The following is a 13,303-nucleotide window of genomic DNA, read 5'->3' as shown; positions in this document are numbered from 1 at the left end:
TCTGAGATGGTGATTTCAAGAACACTTTTGGAGTCTTGTTTTGAACCTTTTTAAAGGAACTTTGAATTCTATTTGAAGAAATATTAAACGGAATTTATTTTCTGTTGCTTGATTGAGATTGAAACCATTGTTCAATTTTGACGAAGTTAATTCAAAGTTGGCAAGCGCTATTTTAAATGAGGTTTTGGAAAGCTCCATTGTTTAGTGGAAATTGGTTCGTTTGTAATGCACCACTTATTTCCTTTACCAAATTGTAAGCGAATTTTTACTTCGGAGTTTCTTTTTTTAAAAAGAGTTTAACTTCCTCTTTCGTACTTGTTATGAATATTATACACGCTTGTTTGAATACGAAATTTTGAGAATTTTGAACAAGCATTTGATTACTTCCGAGTTTTTATGAACTGCTTTTGGTTAAGTTGTGCATCTAATTATCTTTCTAAAATATTTGAGGAAATATTTTAGCTCTTAGCCAAAGTTGTGTGCATTTTGTTTTTGGAACTCTACAAAATCTACTTCAACATGAACTTGTATTGAAGTAAAGCCACGTTTATGCTTTTATTTTTCTCTTGAAGGAGGCTTGTTGCCTAACTTTTCTTTTAAACTGCGAAGTGATTTTTCTGCAAGTTTTCGATTCTTTTAAGAACAAAGTATTCATAAGTAATTTAATTATGCTCTTGAGTTTTGTGAGCTTGACTTGGGTCTGAGATATTCTTTTCTGTAACCTAATACTTCATCGACTCAGTTTGAGTTTGTTTCAACTTATGCGCTGGTTTTCTTGTTGATCCTATTGAACTTCTTTGATCCAAGGGTTATCTTTGAAGTTGTCAATTGATTTATTTCTAGCAAACTTCATTGCTTGCGCATTTTTGTTTGTCTGGAAATTGGATACATTCCCTTAAATTTGTGTGTATTACCATTGACAATTGTCTTTCCGTTCTAAATCTGGTATCCTTCTGAGTAGACTCGAGAATTGTTTCGTTATCACGTGCGATCTATAGGCGTAGTAACGCAATGCGTTAGTTCTTTAGTACATGACATGTGTATACGAAAGTTGAAGCGGTAGGTGTGCAACGTATGAGTTGTGGGCGTTTTGTTCCTGGCGAACGGGTTTGTGGTTGTCAGGCTTGTGATCAAAATTTGGGGTTTGTAAAGTGCTTGATGGAGTTGGAAAGTTGAAACTTTGAGGTTGATATGAGATTAGTGTGCGGAGGTTGAGCACGTCGTTTTAACTCCATCCTGTTTGATAGCCTTTGATGCCTTGCCCTTCTATCACATGATTGATCCATGTTATCTTTTGCATTGAGCCTACCTTGTAACGTTTGCTTTGCAATCACACTCCTACCTTTACATCCTTATGCTTATGACAATCAAAGTCTTTGAAAATCGTAAATATGATTATATTTTGAGATATTTTTGCTTCTTCCTTAAATGTGTTCAAGGGTGAACTGTTATGGAATTTCTTTCATTTTGTATCAATTTTCGAGGGCAAAAATTTTTATAAGGTGGGTAGAATGTAAAACCCAGAATATTTGAAAAGTCTTATTATGATCAAGTCTCAAATCCTATAGTTATTTATAGCCTTAATTTCAGAGATTATTTTATTAAAGATAATTAAGGCAAGTTTTGATTTATTGGATTTGAGATAAGTTATGATTATTATCCAATTTTATAATTATTGGATTATTTTCTATATTTAAAGTATAAGGTTGATAGTTATGAAATAATAAGGATTTTATATGATTTGGATTAGATAAGTAATATTTTAAATATTAATATTGTTATTTTGGAAAATAAAGAAATTAAGTATATTATTTCTAATTATTTGGTTGGGACATTTTATTGAAAATAATTTGTAAAAATGAGGAGCAAATAGTATTTTCTATATACAATTAGTGTTGGATTTAATTGGGGTTTCAATTACTATATTATCCCTGTTTTTGAGTGAAATTACCATAATGCCCTTAACCCTAATTTTCAAAATAAAACCCTAAGATCCTACCCGGTAGCCCATTGCTTCCCCGTGCCCCAGCTGCAGCCGAAACGCTTCTTTTCCTAACTCAGCAGCAGCGCTTCTCTTCCATGAAGGAACGAAAACAGAATAGAGAGGGAGAAGGACTTAGTGCCGCCGACTGGGTACTGCCGCCGTGACCGCCAGACTGCCACACGCGAGGAGCGCCGCCATCGAAGTTGCCCCATTCATCCCTGCCCAGTCGTGGTTCTGACACCCATCACCCTATTCCGTCGCTGGAGATCTCGGAGCCGCCGCTCGTTGCTCCATCCTTGTCACTGCCACTGCCTCCATGTCTTCCAATAGCGCCACCATCGCCGCCGTGGATCGCGACCAGAGGGGAGCACGAAATCGAGAGAGAGTGAGGCGTGGAGACGGCGTCGCGCGGAGAGGGACTCGCCGCTGCCGTCGCGCACAGCCATGTGTCGTCACTGCCGTCTGAACAGTCGCCGTCGCCCTAGGGTGTAGTCCGCCGCTGCCGCCAGTGGAGGTCACTGCTGTGGAATGGAGGTGAGAGAGGGAAGCAAGATGAATCCCCTCCGCTTCTGGTGCTCTGGTTCGCCGCCACTGCCACCGGAATCCTTGGCCGCCGCTCCTACCGTTGCTCCATTTGGGTTCTGGGTAAGCGCGCCCCATTGCCTTTGGAAGCCACTGCTTGGGCCAGGATGCTATGGTGGTTGCTAATGAAGCCGCTGTTGATGGGGCTGCTATGTTCAGTAAATTCTGCGAGTTTCGACTTCTCGGTAAGGGTTTTATTTGTGGTTTCGGTCACTTTGAGTTTCGAGAAGGTTTTGATGCTGCGCGGTTTTTATAGTTGATTCACCGGAGATTCTGGCCGCCGCCGGAGCTGTTGCCGGGGCCGGTTCAAAGTGGGGTTAAAGCTGGTTTTGCCTAAGTAAAGGAAACGGCTTTGAAGGAAGTAAATGATTATGTGACTCGGTTTGGCTTAGATCCTATTTTATTACTCAAATCGGAAAGCCAATGTTTTAATGATTTTAAATGAATTTGGCGAAATGAGTTATGCTATTCTCCCCTAAGGACTTAGGACTCTGCCGAGGAACTTTTGTTACAAAAATCCCATTGTTGGATGGGTGATTTTGAATGATTCAAAAGGAATCTTTAACTTTCCATGGTTTTGGAAGTTTTGGAAAGAGGAAGCCGAGAGTGGCTTATTTCAGAAAGGGAATTTTCCTTGAGTAAAATTGGCTTATGAGCCTGAGATAATTTGAGAAATGAGATCTTTAAAGCCAAGGCTGAAAAGAGTTGAAACTTGATTTCAAAGCGAAATGAATTGAGAAAATGATTTATGGCTTAAATGCCGATTTCATGAATTTGATGATTTTGAATGTGGAAGTGCTGTTTTATTATGAGCCGGAATGGCTATGTATGATTATGAATATTGACTGGTTCTGGATTGAACCGTGAGCCGGAATGACTGTGTGTGATTATCAATATTGGCTGGTTCTGGACTGAACCGTAAGCCGGATGGCTGAGATGGATGTTGATCCATGGATGAGAATGAATGCATGTATATGCTGAATTATTGGTAATTGTGATTTTTGCACTTCCACTATTGGAGATGAGGGTTTCCCTGGGTAGTAGCAATGGCTAGCCACCATGTGCTCCAGGTTGAGACTCGAAGCTCTGTTAACCCAATGTCGTAAGTGTGACCGTGCACTGTGAAAGGCCCGGATGAGCTCGCCCCTATAAATATTCACCAGTGATGATGATGGATAAATATTCACCAGGGATGGTGATGGATAAATATTCACCAGTGAGGGTGATGGATATGGATCATGATTATGATCAAGTTTATGATGAGTATAACTCGAGTTGGGGATGCACGACAGAGGGACAGTCCAATGGTTAGCTACCAGGACTTGTCGGGTTGGCTCTATAACCGACAGATGATATCATCAGCCACTAGGGACAGGCATGCATCATATGCATTGGTGTGACATTGGTTGGGTGTGCATATTATACTTGGTTTGCCTATGTGATTAATTGCTAACTGTTCTACTTGTAATAACTGTTTGTCTGTGCTTGAACTTCCTATCTGTGTTTGTATCTGGGACTCTGTTGGATTGTGGTGATTGGTTGTTGGTTGGATTGTTTGGGCCTAGGGCCGTGGTTGGAAAGAGATGAACTGACGGTTGATTTCGGTTTTGTGTTTCTGGTTTGGAATAAAATTATGAAAGGCTATTTTGGTTCCGCATAGATAAACCGTTTTGAAAGGCTTTTGAGTTTTGAGAATTGAATGGTTCTTCTTTCCGAAAAGATTTCCGACTTTACTTTCATTGTAAACCGTTGTTTTTGAAAAGAGGCATAAGACGGTTATGAATCACTGGTGCAGTTATCTTCATGTATTCTATTACAGTAATTCCCAAAAACCCTCTACTGAGAACCCTTTCGAGGATGATGTTCTCACCCCCAACATTTTCCCCTTTCAGGATATGGGCGCAGAAGTTACGAAGAGCTTATTTAATTGTTGTTGTGATGCCCTGTATCGTTTTAGTTATGGTTTATTGTACCCTCGCCTTTATCTTGATATATTCTGTAAGAGGGATAGGAAATTGTATTGGATTATGCTTGTAATAATATTTATATATATATATTTGTATATATATACGGATGTACTCTTTATGAGTTTTGTTAGTTGTATGGTATTTATGGATGTATGTTATCGTATGAAAGTGTTGTTGGGAGCGGTGTTGCGGTTTAAAGTTTTAAATAGGCTCATATTTTAGTATTAAATAGTATAAGAGTCGTCGTAATATCCGAGCTATCAGAGTCGCGCAGCCGGAAGTGTGAACTTTGGTAGTTAGGGTGTTACAGAAAACACCTTAAGTGTAACACCCTAACTTTTAGCACGTCATGATCGTACCAAAAGTGAGGCGTTACTAACATATTTTCCTTATTTACTATTTAATATTAAGCCTTTACATCGGTATCACATTTTAATTTTTAAGAAAATTTTAGAAAATAGATTTTAGTAATTAAAATCACATAACAAAAGGTCTTCGAATAACAATAATCACATAATTATTAATAATAATAGATGCCATATAATTAAATTCAATGTAAAACTCAAATACAGTACCTATCCCTTTGGATAAAATAAAAACCTTGAAACAACGAGGGCGGGGAAACTCTATAAAAAATAACAGGAACCACAAATAAATCTACTAATCGTCTGCAGCTTCTTACTAAATCTCCGAACCTGTGTCACTGAAAGGGTGGAAGATTTGGGGTGAGAACAAACCACACGTTCTCAGTAGAGATTGGGAATGCCGTAAAAGTAATGAATTCAATGCAAATAATTGACTTACTTAGTAAAACTATTTTGTTAAACCTTTGGAAATACTTTTATCTCCACTTCAGATAAATAATTACTTTTTTTTTAAACTTCTTAACTCAAAACAGATTTTAATCACAAAATTAGTCATATTTCAACCACAACATCTCATAATCAACCACGGCCCTAGGCCCAAGCAACTCAATCAACTACTAATTCATCACAATCCAACCAATTTTCAGCCACAAACACAAGTAAGAAGGTTCAAACACAATCAAGCAGTTATATTAAGTAGAACAATTAGCAATTAAATGTAACTATTCACATAGGCAAACCAATTATAATATGCACACCCAAACAATGTCATATAAATGCATATGATGCATGCCTGTCCCTAATGCAGGCCATGAGCTCATGTGTCGGTTGCCTACCCGCTCCCGACATTACCCGGGCACGAGTCCCAGATATGGCTTTCCAGATGCATACAGTGTGCTTATAAGTCGTACGGCTAGGCCGCATACAGTGTGACTTTCCAAATCAATAAGCGTACATCTGGAAAACAATTCTCAGTGTGTGGGCGTCCCCACTTTACATTTGGCCCTAAGGCCCAAACAATATCACATCTGCTCTCCTGTGGCAGACATTTCATTAATTTAATATGTTTCTTTAATCTTTGTTCTCTGCTCACTACAAAAAAAAGGAGTTAAAATGGCATTGATATTAAGGCGGTTTTAAAGAACCGCCATAATATCAAGACATTATGGCAATTGTTGCTACTGCCGTAATTGGCTTTATATATTTTGGCGGTTCTGGTGATTATGGCGGTTTGAACCGCCGTTTTCACACGCATATAAAATGAAAAAAATTGTAATCCTGGCTCATTCAACGCCGTTCTTCGTTCTAGCTAGGGCTTCTCCTCTCTGGTTACGATCTGGTTACACCAACAAACAACGTAAAGGTAAGAAACAACGTTCATCATCTCCTCTCTGAACAACGCTCTGGTTACGATCTCCTCTCTAAACAAACAACGTTCATCATCTCCTCCGTTAAAGAAGCTCTCCAACAACGCCGTTCTTCCTTCTAGGACTTCTCCTCTCTCCGCCGGTTACGATCTCTCCAGGTACCTCTCCCTCTCAAGTTAAATTGAAATGCTGTTTTATTTTGTTTTTTCTTTTGTGCTGTGGAGACGAAGATTCCGGCAAGAGGCAAGGTTCTGGTGGCTACTGACCTCAGCATTTTGATTCCAGAAGGCACCGATTTATTTGTTTTTGTTTGGGTTAGGGTTTCAAAATTGCTTTTGGTGCTGATTTTTGGGGGGTTTTGTTTCTCTGCAGCTCTGTTAGGGATTTTTGGGTCTTCCTTGAAGCATTGGATTGACGTTGGTGCGGGGGTGATTGACGACGATCTCAGGTCTTCTTTCTTAACTTTACTCCCTCCTCTCTCTCTCTCTCTCTGAACTTAGATCTTCTATTGCTTACTTCTATTAAGGTGTTTCTCTAATCTCCAATCTCAGATCTTAGATCTCAGAAAAAACTGCTCCAATCTCAAACATGTAGTGCATCTCATTATTTGATTAACTTGTCCTTGCACTTAGATTTGATTAACATGCTGTAGTCCTTGTTTCATTTCATTCTTTCTGCTTCTTTTAGGCTGGCTGTCTTGGGCTTCCTTTTGTTTATATTTATTTTTGAACAATTTTAGTGGAATGGCTGTTGTTAGGTTATGGGGGTGTTGGTTTTGTTTCGGCCAAAAATCAATTACAGAGGATTGGGTATGTGCGATTTTTACTTCCAACCCGTGACTCTTAATCATCTTTCATAAGTTTTTTTGTTGAAATTGATTGATAGTCTATTGAAATTTAAGGCTAAACTATTATTCAATGTTTTCTTTGTTATATTCAATATATATGGTCCACACTACATTTTGTACAAGCATTTACCTTTTATGTGTATGATTATTCTTGTTTTGTAAATATCTTCATGGTTCTTGACTAGTAACTTATCATTTCATTTTGCTACTTACCGCAGACACTATAATTTTGTGTTCCATTTCGTGAACAATTACTAGAGTATTATGGAAATAACAAAAGCATTGGGGAGTTGGAAGAAAATCTTTTAACTTGCTTAGCTGACTTATTTTCACAGGTAATTAGCCTCTAGTTTGGTTTATTCTGGGCTTCACATGCATCATGCCCCAGCTTGTTTCATCTTTGATAAACTCAACCATGATATTTGTTCTTTGAATGCCTTTGAATTTGTAGCCTTTTTATTTTTTTTATTTAATAACAATATTACTAGACTTTTTTTATTTATTTATATGCTGATTCATTTATTTATTTATTTTGGTAGAAGAAAATTCATCAGAGATAAGACATTATTTGTTGTGGCAAGTAAATGGAAGTGGAGATTCTAAGCATGTTTCAGTACCCAGCTTTAGTTTCACTTCTTGTTCATTGTTATTAGTGGAGAAACCTTGTTTCATTGTTCGCGTTGTTGCAGCTCGTTTATTAGGTAAGCTTCTCTGCATTAGTTTCAGTATTTGTTTTTTCTTCTGATATTTAGTGCGATTCTCATTTGTTCTGATATTTTTCTCTGCATCGTGTACTAGTCATTCTTCCTGGTGATTTTTGCTGTGCTCAATAAGTTTGTTGATGATTAAGTTATGAAACCATAGCAGTTATTATTATTAGCTTGTTCTTCTGAAATCAATAACTATAATTGTTGTGTTGAATTCTCTTTGGTCAATATCTTTAAAGCAGCATCTTATGTGACTAAGCATCAAATTGCTTTTCATGTTTTAATTCTTCTAAACTAAGTTTTTTATCTCTGAAAATTGGTAAAATTGATTTTTTTTCATGCTAGAATGTTTGACTTTGATGAACTTGCAATAGATGCTTTTTCTTATGATATAACTACATGAATTTATATGATCCTATTGAATTACTTCGCCATGACTCATGTTCAGCCTCAGTGGTTAATAATGCAAATTTGGCAACTAATGCCAAGTTGTGCCTTATGTATTTCACATCATTAGTTCACTAAAAGGAGGATGGGGTCTTTACTGCTTCAATTGCTTTGCATCATATTCCTTGGGGTTCAAAGTTCAAACTAAAACTTCAATTGCTTTGCATCAAACACTCCCATTCCAAAATGCCAACACACATGCACAAAGATATAGATGATGCTAGGAAAGGGGTCTCAAACTGAGGACAAAATAAAAAAACAGAAAGAAAAAATAGAAAAGAAAAGATAAAAAGAAATCAGTGGGAAGCATGTGCTTAGGCAGTGGTAGTTTTACATTCCAATGGAAAGCTAATTAGACTCTTTCTTTAATGTTAATGCCTTTTTCTTTATTTCTTCTTTTTTTAATTCCTTCCTAGAATTTGATCATACTACCATTGCATCTTTTTCACCAATGAGCTTGCATTTACGATTTTACTTGGTTGCCAATTAAATTATTGCATTGTCATCATCGCTATTTTTGTGTAATTAACAAATACCGTCACACAATTTTGGATTCAAATCTTATAAATTAATAAGAATTATTAGAAAATGAATATGTTTTCAATTCAAATATCAAGTAGCTAGTTGTGTATTAATTAGAGCTGCAAGTAGCTAGTTGTTATATTATTATATCGTCTTTCTTCTTCTAGTCTAATGTATAAAGGAAAACATTATTATGTGAAAAGAAATATTTTATTTAGAGAAGTGTACAAAAAGTATGAAACTGTTGGATCACTGTTAGTGAGTAATTAAGACTGTTGGATTCACTGAGAGTTAATTATTTTGAAGCTGAACTTATTCAATGGTTTAAGTTGGCTGATAGGAAATTAAGTATTATATGGAATGTTGTGAATGCATGTTTAACTCTATTTAATTTTGTCCAAACTAATCTTGCAGAATCTTTGTAAGAGGAATCAAGAAATTCGGCAAAAACAAATAATTCCTCATACTTCAGGTGCTAAATCAATTGCAAGAAGAAGGGCTGAATTGGTAATCAAAAACATAAAATAATTATATATATATATTTGTTGATGTATTTGTGCTTCTATTTTTTCGGTGCTGAATAATTATTTGTTAGTTAGGTAGTATCTAGTAGGCATTCTGCATTCACTCATGCACATTTTCGTTCAACCTTGACAATAGTGCATCCAAAAGAATAGAAGCTGGCAGCATTTAGAAAAAGAAAGTAACAATAAACATTTAATCTTGCTTGCCACTTGGGTTAACTTAATGGCTTAAAACCTTCACTGAAAAACAGGGCTTTCAAACCAACTGAATCCATTTTTGAGAAAGGGATTGTAGAATCAATCATTTCACAAATTCTCATGTAACCCTTTACAAAATCATGGGATAGTAGAAGATTTTTCCCTATATAGTACATGAATCAAAAACATAAAATAATTTTTCCTAGCTTCCTTTTCTGCTTCTCTAAATTCCTTTTCTGCTTCTCAAATAGAACATATTGTTGCTGTTAGTTACTTAATTTTATGCATATCTTTTCTTGGATGATATATTTCTTGATTGAGTCTTTCTACTTTTCTTGAATTTAGACGGAAGAGACGGGAAAAGAAGTTAGTAGGGTTCAAATGTGGGATATCACTCACAAGAAAATAGATGGAAGTTATGTTAATGAAAAGGCTAAAGAAATAGCGGTAAGACTAAAGTGAAATAAGTAACTTGTTTGTATTTCTTTTTCTTTTTTTTTATAAGATAATATTATGTTTGATTCTTTCCCTTTCTTTTTATATATGTAGGAGAAGATTGAAGCATATAGTAGTCAACAAGCGGTGGAATTAACCGTTAATTCTCCTCTTGATGCTCTTGGAGTAGTTCTTGGGAAAGAGCACCCTGGTCGTGTTCGAGGTTTAGGCGGTCTAATTCTGAAGATGATGAGGGACCTTGTTGACCAGAAATTTGATCCTCTTGCTGTTGAAGATGATGATGAGGAGGAGGTGATGATGATGATTCTGAAAAGAGTGGTAACTGCCTCATCATCACAATATTATTATTATTGGTTTCATCGTCCATAAGTGGTTGATGAGGCACATTTAAAAGCTCTTTATTATTATTATTATTATCATTGTTACTACCAAGATTCCCCTCCAATAAAAATTGTTGATGATGAGTAGTTTGATTTGAAGAAGAAGAAAATTGTTGCTGTTCTTTGATCTTTGCTTTGTCCTTCCTATGAAGGTTCATGTGACCTCCAAGTACTTGTGCATTAGAGAAGCCTCTCTTGCAGAAGTTGCTTTGTTAGATTATATATTAATAGTTTCAGATTCAGTTTTATGTGATCTTTGATCTTTTCGTTTTTGATTGAATAATTTTATATTAATAGTTTCAGATTCAGTTTTATATTCTTTTTTATTGTGCTCATAATTATATTTTTGTTGTAGGGATTGGATCAAGAGAGTGAGATTCCATCACCAAGAGAGTTAGGAAGTAGGTCTTTTGGAGCGAGCAACAAAGAAGCATGATCTTGTATGATAAAGATTTCATGTATTAAGTATTATAGATATATGTTAAGACAAATTATTGAAAAATGTTATCTTAGATACTTTGTTTTTGGATTATGATTTTTTATTTTCGGAGAATGTGTATGAATTAAAAATCTTGTTATGATGTTTGATTCAAGGTTATGCTTTTTAGTTATTATGAGATTTTAAAATTTGAGTTCTAAAAATGTCACTTTAAATACATAGTTTCAATCTCATTTTAAAAAGTATAAAATTGCAATTAGGTAAAAACAACAGCTAAAAATGCCATTTTAAACAAAAATGGTGCCATTATATTCTGGTAAAAATGGCAGTTAAAAAATGCAATTTTAAACAAAAATGATGCCATTAAATACTGGTAAAAACAGCGGTTATAAATGTCATTTTTAATGAGAAGGATGCCATTAAACCCAGGTAAAAACGGCGGTTAGAAACGCCATTTTAAACGAGAAGATGCCATTAAACCCAGGTAAAAACGGCGGTTAGAAACGCCATTTTAAACGAGAAGATGCCATTAAACCCAGGTAAAAACGGCGGTTATAAACCGCCATTTTAAACGAGAAGATGCCATTAAATCCAGGTAAAAACGGCGGTTACAAACCGCCATTTTAAACAACCACAAAACCGCCGTTTTATTTGGTTAAAATGGCGGTTAAAAACCGCCATTTTAACCGCCCAAAAACCGCCGTATTATCCACTGGTTATTACGGCGGTTTTCAAAAAAACCGCCGTAATAACCAGAAGAATTCCGGGAATTCCGGCGTTTCTTGGGGGCGCCATTTTCGGTAATAATGGCGGTTGTAACCGCCGTAATTACCTTAAAAAACCGCCATTTTAACCCTTTTTTTTGTAGTGGCTCTCCTGTGGCAGAGATCCTTTTAGTTAATATATTCTTTAAATTCTTGTTCCCTGCTCTCCTGTGACAAAGATTCCTTTTCTTAAAAAACCGAACTCAAAACAACACTTAAAACAAAATCTCTCCTTACAAAATTGGATTTAAAACATGATATTTTTCTTTAATAAATCGAGTTTTTTTTTTTTTAAAATAGAACACACATTTTCTCAACTAAATAAATCTCAAATAATTTAATTTTCTAAAACCAAATCTTTTAAAATAACTTTTCAAATAAAACCTCAGATTTTATAAAATTTTGACAGCACTTTCCCTAAAACTCGGGCTTAGCCACTCTTTTCGGTCCCAACTGAACCATTTTCAACCTATTTTCAATCAAGAAATCAAATACATATTCATCAAATTCATCATTCAGTCATTCCAAATAATCTTAAATTATTTACAAATACTCACTAGACTTCCATGACATTCATAGTTTCAAACAGTTAATTTCAAAATAAAATTCCCTACCTTCGTACGGAACCAAAATCCTCAAAAGCTCCGGAAAAGCTTTTTGATTGAGCTGCTGAAGAAGAAAGCGTTAGAAATCGTCTGTGCTTCTTAGAACTCCAGTTAGCCGAACTCAAGGAGAAGAGGAGCTACGTCACCGTCAACTTTTACCAGACAAAAATAACGCCAACGCGTAGAGAAAAAGAATATGAACATTTTTACCGAACTATATTTTTTATTGGAGTTACGGATTGCAAGAAATTAGAGTCAGAAACTCACGGTTCCATGGAAGCATCACATTCTCTCTCGGCCTTTCTTTTTCTTTTCTTTGGGTTTATGTTCGGTGTTGAGTGAAAGAAAATGAAGATAGTTAAGGCTAATGGTGACTTGTGGATATAAAAGATTCATTAGGTGTCAAGTTACACATATATATATTCATGCACCTAGTCCACGTTTCCTTCTTTTTCTTTTTCTTTTTCTTTTTCTTTTTCTTTTTCCTTTTGGTTTTCGGTAAAGTAAAGAAAAGGAAATGGAATTATATGATGACTAAGGTGCATGTGTCCTTATATATGCAGGCATATATAAATATCTACGTTTAACTTTTTTTTTCTTTTAAACTTTTTTAATAATAATAATAATAATAATATATATATTATTATTATTATTATTATTATTATTATTATTATTATTATTATTATTATTATTATTATTATTATTGTTATTATTATTAAAAGTATTTTTAATTGATAATTGATAAGTAGTTTAATAATGCATTAAATATTGATTTGATATAATTATAATGAAGATATGTTCCTAAATTAGTATAATTATGTATTATTCATTAAATATTAGTTATAATATAATTATAATAAAGATATTTTGTATAAAATAATTTAGAATAGAGAATAGTATATTCATTTTGGAGGGAAAATAGAATCCCGAGGGATCGACACCTCATCTTCATTAGTCGGGAGAAAATCCAGTTTTAGTATATTAAGTAAATTACTCAAAATATAATATTCTTGTATGTTGATAATATTTGTAAATAGTATAAATTATATGAATTCTTCGTTATATTCAATTGATGATTAGATTAAAGAACGAATCCAATGATTATGCATTCCTTTTTAATTAACAATGATCATCATAAAAAATATAGAC

General features: G+C 35.0%; 2 long non-coding RNA genes across 5 annotated transcripts; both read left to right on the top strand.

The window, feature by feature from the left end:
• LOC107643324 lies at window positions 6,168-10,179 on the top strand. Of its 4 annotated transcripts, none has more exons than XR_002362641.1 (7): window positions 6,168-6,423; window positions 6,638-6,713; window positions 7,331-7,447; window positions 7,655-7,813; window positions 9,203-9,295; window positions 9,856-9,957; window positions 10,060-10,179. It is a non-coding gene; the product is annotated as an uncharacterized LOC107643324 (long non-coding RNA). The 4 variants fall into 4 exon arrangements; XR_001620821.2 differs by having other exon boundaries at window positions 6,169-6,423; window positions 7,652-7,813; XR_001620822.2 differs by lacking the exon at window positions 7,331-7,447 and having other exon boundaries at window positions 6,170-6,423.
• Window positions 10,189-10,988, top strand: LOC110271839. Its single transcript, XR_002362642.1, has 2 exons — window positions 10,189-10,284; window positions 10,702-10,988. It is a non-coding gene; the product is annotated as an uncharacterized LOC110271839 (long non-coding RNA).

The sequence above is a fragment of the Arachis ipaensis genome, chromosome B05 (genome assembly GCF_000816755.2).
Source record: "Arachis ipaensis cultivar K30076 chromosome B05, Araip1.1, whole genome shotgun sequence".
Taxonomy (NCBI): domain Eukaryota; kingdom Viridiplantae; phylum Streptophyta; class Magnoliopsida; order Fabales; family Fabaceae; genus Arachis; species Arachis ipaensis.
Note: the sequence above shows the minus strand (reverse complement) of the source record. Positions and strands in the feature narration are given on the sequence as shown.